Consider the following 6,144-nt stretch of genomic DNA (forward strand, 5'->3'; position numbering starts at 1 on the left):
AGAGAGAGAGAGACAGACAGATTGAAGAGAAATATGGCCTAAAAGTGAAACCGGGCTGGGTGGGACCGTAGAGTTAATGCTGTGAATGGTACAGGCTGCCTCGTAGGGGTGACATGCCGAAATAATCCATACCAGAATTTGCAGACTACTTTTATATGTTAACTACAGGCGCTGGTTTTCCCCCTAACACATTTTCCTTAGCGATTTATTTTTGGATCTGACTCGTTGATCATTTTGGGTATATTAGAACTATTTACGCAATGTATTAAAGGATAGGAATGTACTGTACAGTAAGGAAGATAAATTGCTTAGAGAGAGGTGTTAGGGAGATTCCTTATCTGACGAGAATATAAACTGTTCACTGCTTGGTTTCAGACTGTAACTATCTATCTATTTATCTATCTATAGCCAGACGCCATAATCCCATAAGGGGCGGCCGTTTGAATTTGAGTCAGTGGTTTTACGGGGAGGGGCACTAACCCTCCGCCAACCCACTTGCTCACACGTAGGGAACACGCGTGGGTTGGTTATATGGTTACCACCCAGCGTTGTAAGAAGTTTGACTTATCTCCAGACGGAAGCTTAGCAGTATCGTTTCCTTCGCTTTCTAGAATATGACAACGAAAATAAAGTTAATAAAATGGTAATAAATACAGCCGAAAAAACTATATGCTTCACGTTAGTATGACGGAAGCTGTGATTCTAGAGATGGTAGGAAGGTAAACAAAAAGATATATAAGGAAATGTGTACCGGATGAAGAAATAAATGCACAGTCAGGTGAAAAACATGCAGAGACAGGTGAGAAATGCACGGTCAGGTGAACGTGAATCAGGTGTTAGCGATGTTCAGCCTATCAACCGGGTATCCATATATATATATATATATTAGACTAAGTTGACAAATTCTACGAGAGGGAATTTGAATGTTACAACTTAAATATATTACAGATTACATTTTAAGGAAAGAATACAAGAACACAGTATTAAGGGGATTATATCAGTTTTTGGTACAGTACAGAGATTTTGTGGCACAGTCATTTCAGAAGCCAAAATTTTAAGGATACATATTAAATTCATCCATACTGTCTTTCACCTTGATAAGTAATTTCACTGTATTACATGAGTGAGAATTTACATCAGAATTTCCAGCTGTGAGAATTTCCATCTTTGAGAATTTCCAGTTAAGAAATTCCATCTTTGAAAATTTCCATATAAGAACTTCCATCTGTGAGAATTTCCAACAGAGGATTTCCAGCTGTGGAGAGCGAGACACTAACGACGAGAGTGTATGTGAGTGAGGTGAAGGGGGAGGAGAGGGAGACCGAGGACGAGGTGGAGGGATGGAGTGGAGAGGTATATGAGAGAGGGAGGTATGAGCTGGGGGGGCGGGAAGGGAAATGGCGGAGGACGGGGCGACATGGAGGCGAATTGTGTCCACCCGTTACGGGATAAAGGCGTCTGGCTATAGATAGATAGAGATAGACAGATAGATAAATAAATAGATAGAGATAGAATACTTACAGACTGCACAGATACTGAAACTAATATTGCACCATAGTTATTTCATCAAAGGCTAACATTTCAACATATCCTTCTACCATGAGTCAGAATCTGGTAAAGCAACGCAACAACATCACACAGTCACATTCTACTGCTACGGAGTTCAGTTCCGCATTTATTTTTCAATCTTAAATCGACACAGTTCCTTAATGAGTCTCAAAGTCTCTTCTTCCATACCATAATAGAGAATAGTTTTGCGTGAATTGAATAAACATGGCCAAAAGAATTCCCGAAAGCAATAAACATACAAAGAGGGTATATTTATCCTGGAAAAATAAATACTGTTAATAAATGCATGTTTCAGGTGCAATGTAGAACTCAACTTTTTATTTTTTAATGCAAGGAAGAAGGAACCAAAGGCCAGGAGCCCGTCAATCGTTCCCTCCAAGAAAAAAAAAACAGCAAAAGAGCGCCAAATTCGATCCGTTCATTTCGAGATGACTGGACACACTGCGTTTGAAAATGGTAAGAGAGTACTAACCACAACACCACATCAATCACTCATCAAAATATCGCCTACCACTACATCAACCTATATGATTATTCTAGGGTACTGCTGGAGCTAACCTATCTATCTATCTATCTGCCAGACGTTTCAATCCCGTAAGGGGTGGCCACAAACAAAACGCCTCCATGTCACCCTGTCCAATGCCATTTCACTGCCTTGCTCCCAGCTCACATCACCCCTTTCTCATATACTTCTCCACTCCATCTCATCCTCGGCCTCCCCCTCCTTTTCCCCCGCTCCACTTCACGCGCATACATCCTCCTCGTCAGTCTCTCACCCTCCATCCCCTCCACCTCAATGTGTTTCTCCTAAAGCTTCCTATCACATCCACATCCACACCACAACGCTCCTTCACATTCTCATTCGTCAGTCTCTCTCCATGTAACTTCACACGCTCCTCTGAGAGTACCCAATTCCACTGCTCTCACTCTTGTCTCCTAACTATCCTAACCAAAACAAATTCTTCCCCGACTAACACACACCGCCATACACCTATATCAAATTCTGGCCTAACCTTACTTAATGTATTTTTACCTGTCAATAAAACCCAGCAGAACCTAAGAACCTTAAGTAATAAGAAATGAACCTTAATTTTGGTACTGGGAACACAAGATATATACAGCGGCGTGGGAAAAAAAAAAAAAAAAGATTGAGTTGAGTGGTATTACAATATCTGGCGGTTTGATTGATAGATTTACTGCTTAACTTAGGTATTTCTTTCAGTTTTATCTTTTACTAATTGTGGTGGGTGGCGGCGACTATCATACACTCACTTGATGTAGTGCTGCCTACTTCTTCCTTCACTTTTATCATTCTTTTTGTGTCTAACTTTCTCTCTTCCTCTTTCTTTCTGTGTCTGCCCTCCTCTCCTCCTATTTCTCCCATCTTTCCTGTCACTTTTTATTGCTCTTCTTTCCTTTTCAGGTGGCTTTACATTGAGTGCTAAGCTAAAGGTTTTCTGTGAGCCAGGAAATCATTTACAACGCTGGGTGGTAACCATATAACTAACCCATACGTGTTCCTTACGTGTCAGCAAGTGGGTTGGCGGAGGGTTAGTGCCCCTCCCCGTAAATCAACTAACTCAAAGACAAACGGCCACCTCTTACGGGATTTTGGCGTCTGGCTGTAGATAGATAAAAAGACAAAATTCCAGTGCGCTGTCTGTGTAAAAAACCTGAAGTACAGTGATCTGGTGATACACTGCACTGTATTCACCAACATTAGCTTTGGAAATCGGGAAGAAAAGCTGCATAAACAAGCTTAACTTCTGCCAGCAGTGATAAATTAAATATCACCATACAATAGCAAAAAGGTATAAAGAGCGAATTCCTTGAGGAGATTTTGAACCACCTTATTTTGCCGAGTTCTTCTGTTTTAATCCTTACATTAACACTTCAGGGCATTCTTAAAGTATTTTCTGATTGTGTTTTGAAGTATCTATGTAACTATCCATCTATTTTTTTGTGGTGAAAAGCGTGTAGAAAAGCGGTTTGTTTATAGACAGGCCGCCATCTTGTGGGTCGCGAAGACAGACGGACGCCATCTTAGAACGCCATTTAAGACCGAAATTACCCTTATCAGTGCACATTTATCCAAACCTAACCTAAATTTTCGCAACCCAACCTTATTTATCTTGACAAGCTAACCAATTTTATGCTAACAGTGGTTTCCAACCTGTGGGGCGCGTCCCCCTAGGGGGGCGCGAAGGCTTGATAAAGAGGGTAATTATATTTGAAAACTATGAATTATGATGGAATTCAGTAATTTCTAAATATGGAGAAAATATTTCAGATATGAATAAGAAATCTAGTTATCTGAATATATAAACAATTTCAAAGATTAAGAATCTATGATATTTATTGACATGTGCCAACCATGCCAGTAAAATACAGTATTTGAGGAAGGGGGGCGCAGGGAACGTGTCATTCAGTGAGGGGGGGCAGGGCGAGAAGTGGAAAAGGCTGGAAACCACTGTGCTAACCTAACCAACTTTATGCCAACCTAACCAACTTTATGCTAATCTAACCAAATTTATGCTAAACCATCCTATTTTATGCTAACCTAACCAATTTTATGCTAAATAACCTAACCAATTTTATACAAGCCTAACCAATTTCATGCTAACTTAACCAAACTAAACCGAACCTAACTTAACCTATCCCTTCTGTACTCATACTTTCCTTGTTTATTGATGGATCTTCTTCCCACTGTAAATCGTACTTCTGTACACCTTTACGAAGTCACTGAGTAAGTTTATTTTTTTTTTTTTTTTTAAGATGTGGTTTTGTCTCAACGATCACTAGAAAAAGTGTACAGCCAAACATAGCTTTAAATTCCTCTAATATTACACCACTAGAATAACAGAAATTTGATATATATTACTCTAAACACATTTACAGTGGAGTTCTCTTTACACCGGTATTTTGATTTCAATGGAGAAGAAGAGACGATAATATACAAATTCGTAGTGTCATGTTTAGAAAGTTGAAATATAGAAAGCTGATATCTATTATTCTAAACATTTATAGTGGTTTTCTCTTTATACCGGTATACTAATTTCCTTGGAGACGAAAGAACAGACGCTAATGTACAAATTCGTAGTAGAAAGATGAGACAATACAGTAGTATACAAATTCGTAGTGTTTGTTTAGACCCGGCAAATCGTCGTCATGGTTACGCAACGTCATCACTTCGGCTGGTGACTCTGTGAACTCAAGCGGCAAGCGGTGACTTTCGTTTTCTACCGAGCAAAAAGTTCCCGTAACCTTTGGCGGCACTGCGAGTTTAAATATTTCACTCCCTAGTCTCTTCCTTGGACCCAGATTTTGCCGTCTCTCCATCTTGAATCCTGAATTGTAAAAGTAGATTATCACTAGATTATGAGTCACGAAGAAGTGCTATGGAAAGGATGTAGACCGGTAGCATTTGTTTTTTTCCTGACACCGAGCTACGTGAAATAAGCTGCTAAAGGACAAAATATCTGGACCATGTTAACGTGAAAAGAGAAAAAAGAAAAACAGAGTATCAGGTTTCGAGACCGAGAAAGTTTAAATATTTTACTACTACTACTACTACTACTACCGGCAAGCATTTGTATATAACCTAACAGCGCCATATCTAACAAAAACACTTCTTCTCTAACAGCCTAGATTTTCGTCATTTTGCAGCTTATTTCACGTAGCTCAATGACAATACTATGGTTCTGTATCCTTTCCATAACACTTCTTCGTGACTAGCATCCTAATCTAGTGTTAACCTATTGCTACAACCCAACCTTCTAGACGCAGAGATGCCAGTTTTGGACCAAGTCAGAGTAAAAAGAGTATAGTGTTTTCATCTGATGGGACTGGACAACCCTTTCACTCGTGTGCATTAAATCCAATAAACCGTAATTATGAGGCAGGCATGAATCTCCTTGGTTACAATCCAAATCAATCCTCTAGTCCGACGACACCTGGCCATCCACAAGAAAATATTAAGTTGTTAGGCAAAATAAATCGCCAAGGAAAAGATGTTACGCTTGTTCCTAAATGCCATCTTGTCGGACCACCAAGACGGCATTTAGGAACAAGCGTAACATCTTTTCCTTGGCGATTTATTTTGCCGTACACCTTAATATTTTCTTGTATTTACTGCTGTGATGGAGAGGGACGCCTTCACGCGGTGGCACATTCTACAAACACCCCTCAACTCCCTCCCCGTCCCCCGAATATGAACGATTTTTAGTCAATAACAACGATATCAATACAAACTATATCGATATGTCGATTAGATACAAGAGAATGTTATTGTGTAGCCAAATAATAAAATAAATCGCTAAACAACAATTGCTACGAAACCTCCATTATCAGCCAGTTGTTCTCTTGGCGGTTTATTATGCCTGTAACACTTTAATCTTGTCTCCATGTTACTTAAATATATTCAGAGTCGAAACAGATTGCTTAAGTAACAAACAAGTGGCATATGAGGCGAATGATTGAAATATTAATTGTTGTACGATAAATCGCTAAGAAAGAGGCGTTACGGGTTGTCCCCCAAAAGCTTGAAAGAATACGACGCTTAAAACCCACCTGAAT

At 39.6% G+C, this 6,144-nt stretch overlaps 1 protein-coding gene across 1 annotated transcript in view; it reads right to left on the reverse strand.

Moving 5' to 3' along the window:
- LOC145402352 (crustacean calcium-binding protein 23-like) overlaps nt 1-6,144 on the reverse strand; it is a 32,007-nt gene extending 25,863 nt beyond the window's left edge. Inside the window, exon 1 of the mRNA XM_080274499.1 lies at nt 6,139-6,144. The gene's annotated coding sequence lies outside the window, so the exon portion shown is untranslated. The remainder of the gene's footprint in view (nt 1-6,138) is intronic.

This window comes from Coenobita brevimanus, chromosome 57 (genome assembly GCF_032717465.1).
Source record: "Coenobita brevimanus isolate Jiangsu-jjx chromosome 57, ASM3271746v2, whole genome shotgun sequence".
Lineage (NCBI taxonomy): Eukaryota > Metazoa > Arthropoda > Malacostraca > Decapoda > Coenobitidae > Coenobita > Coenobita brevimanus.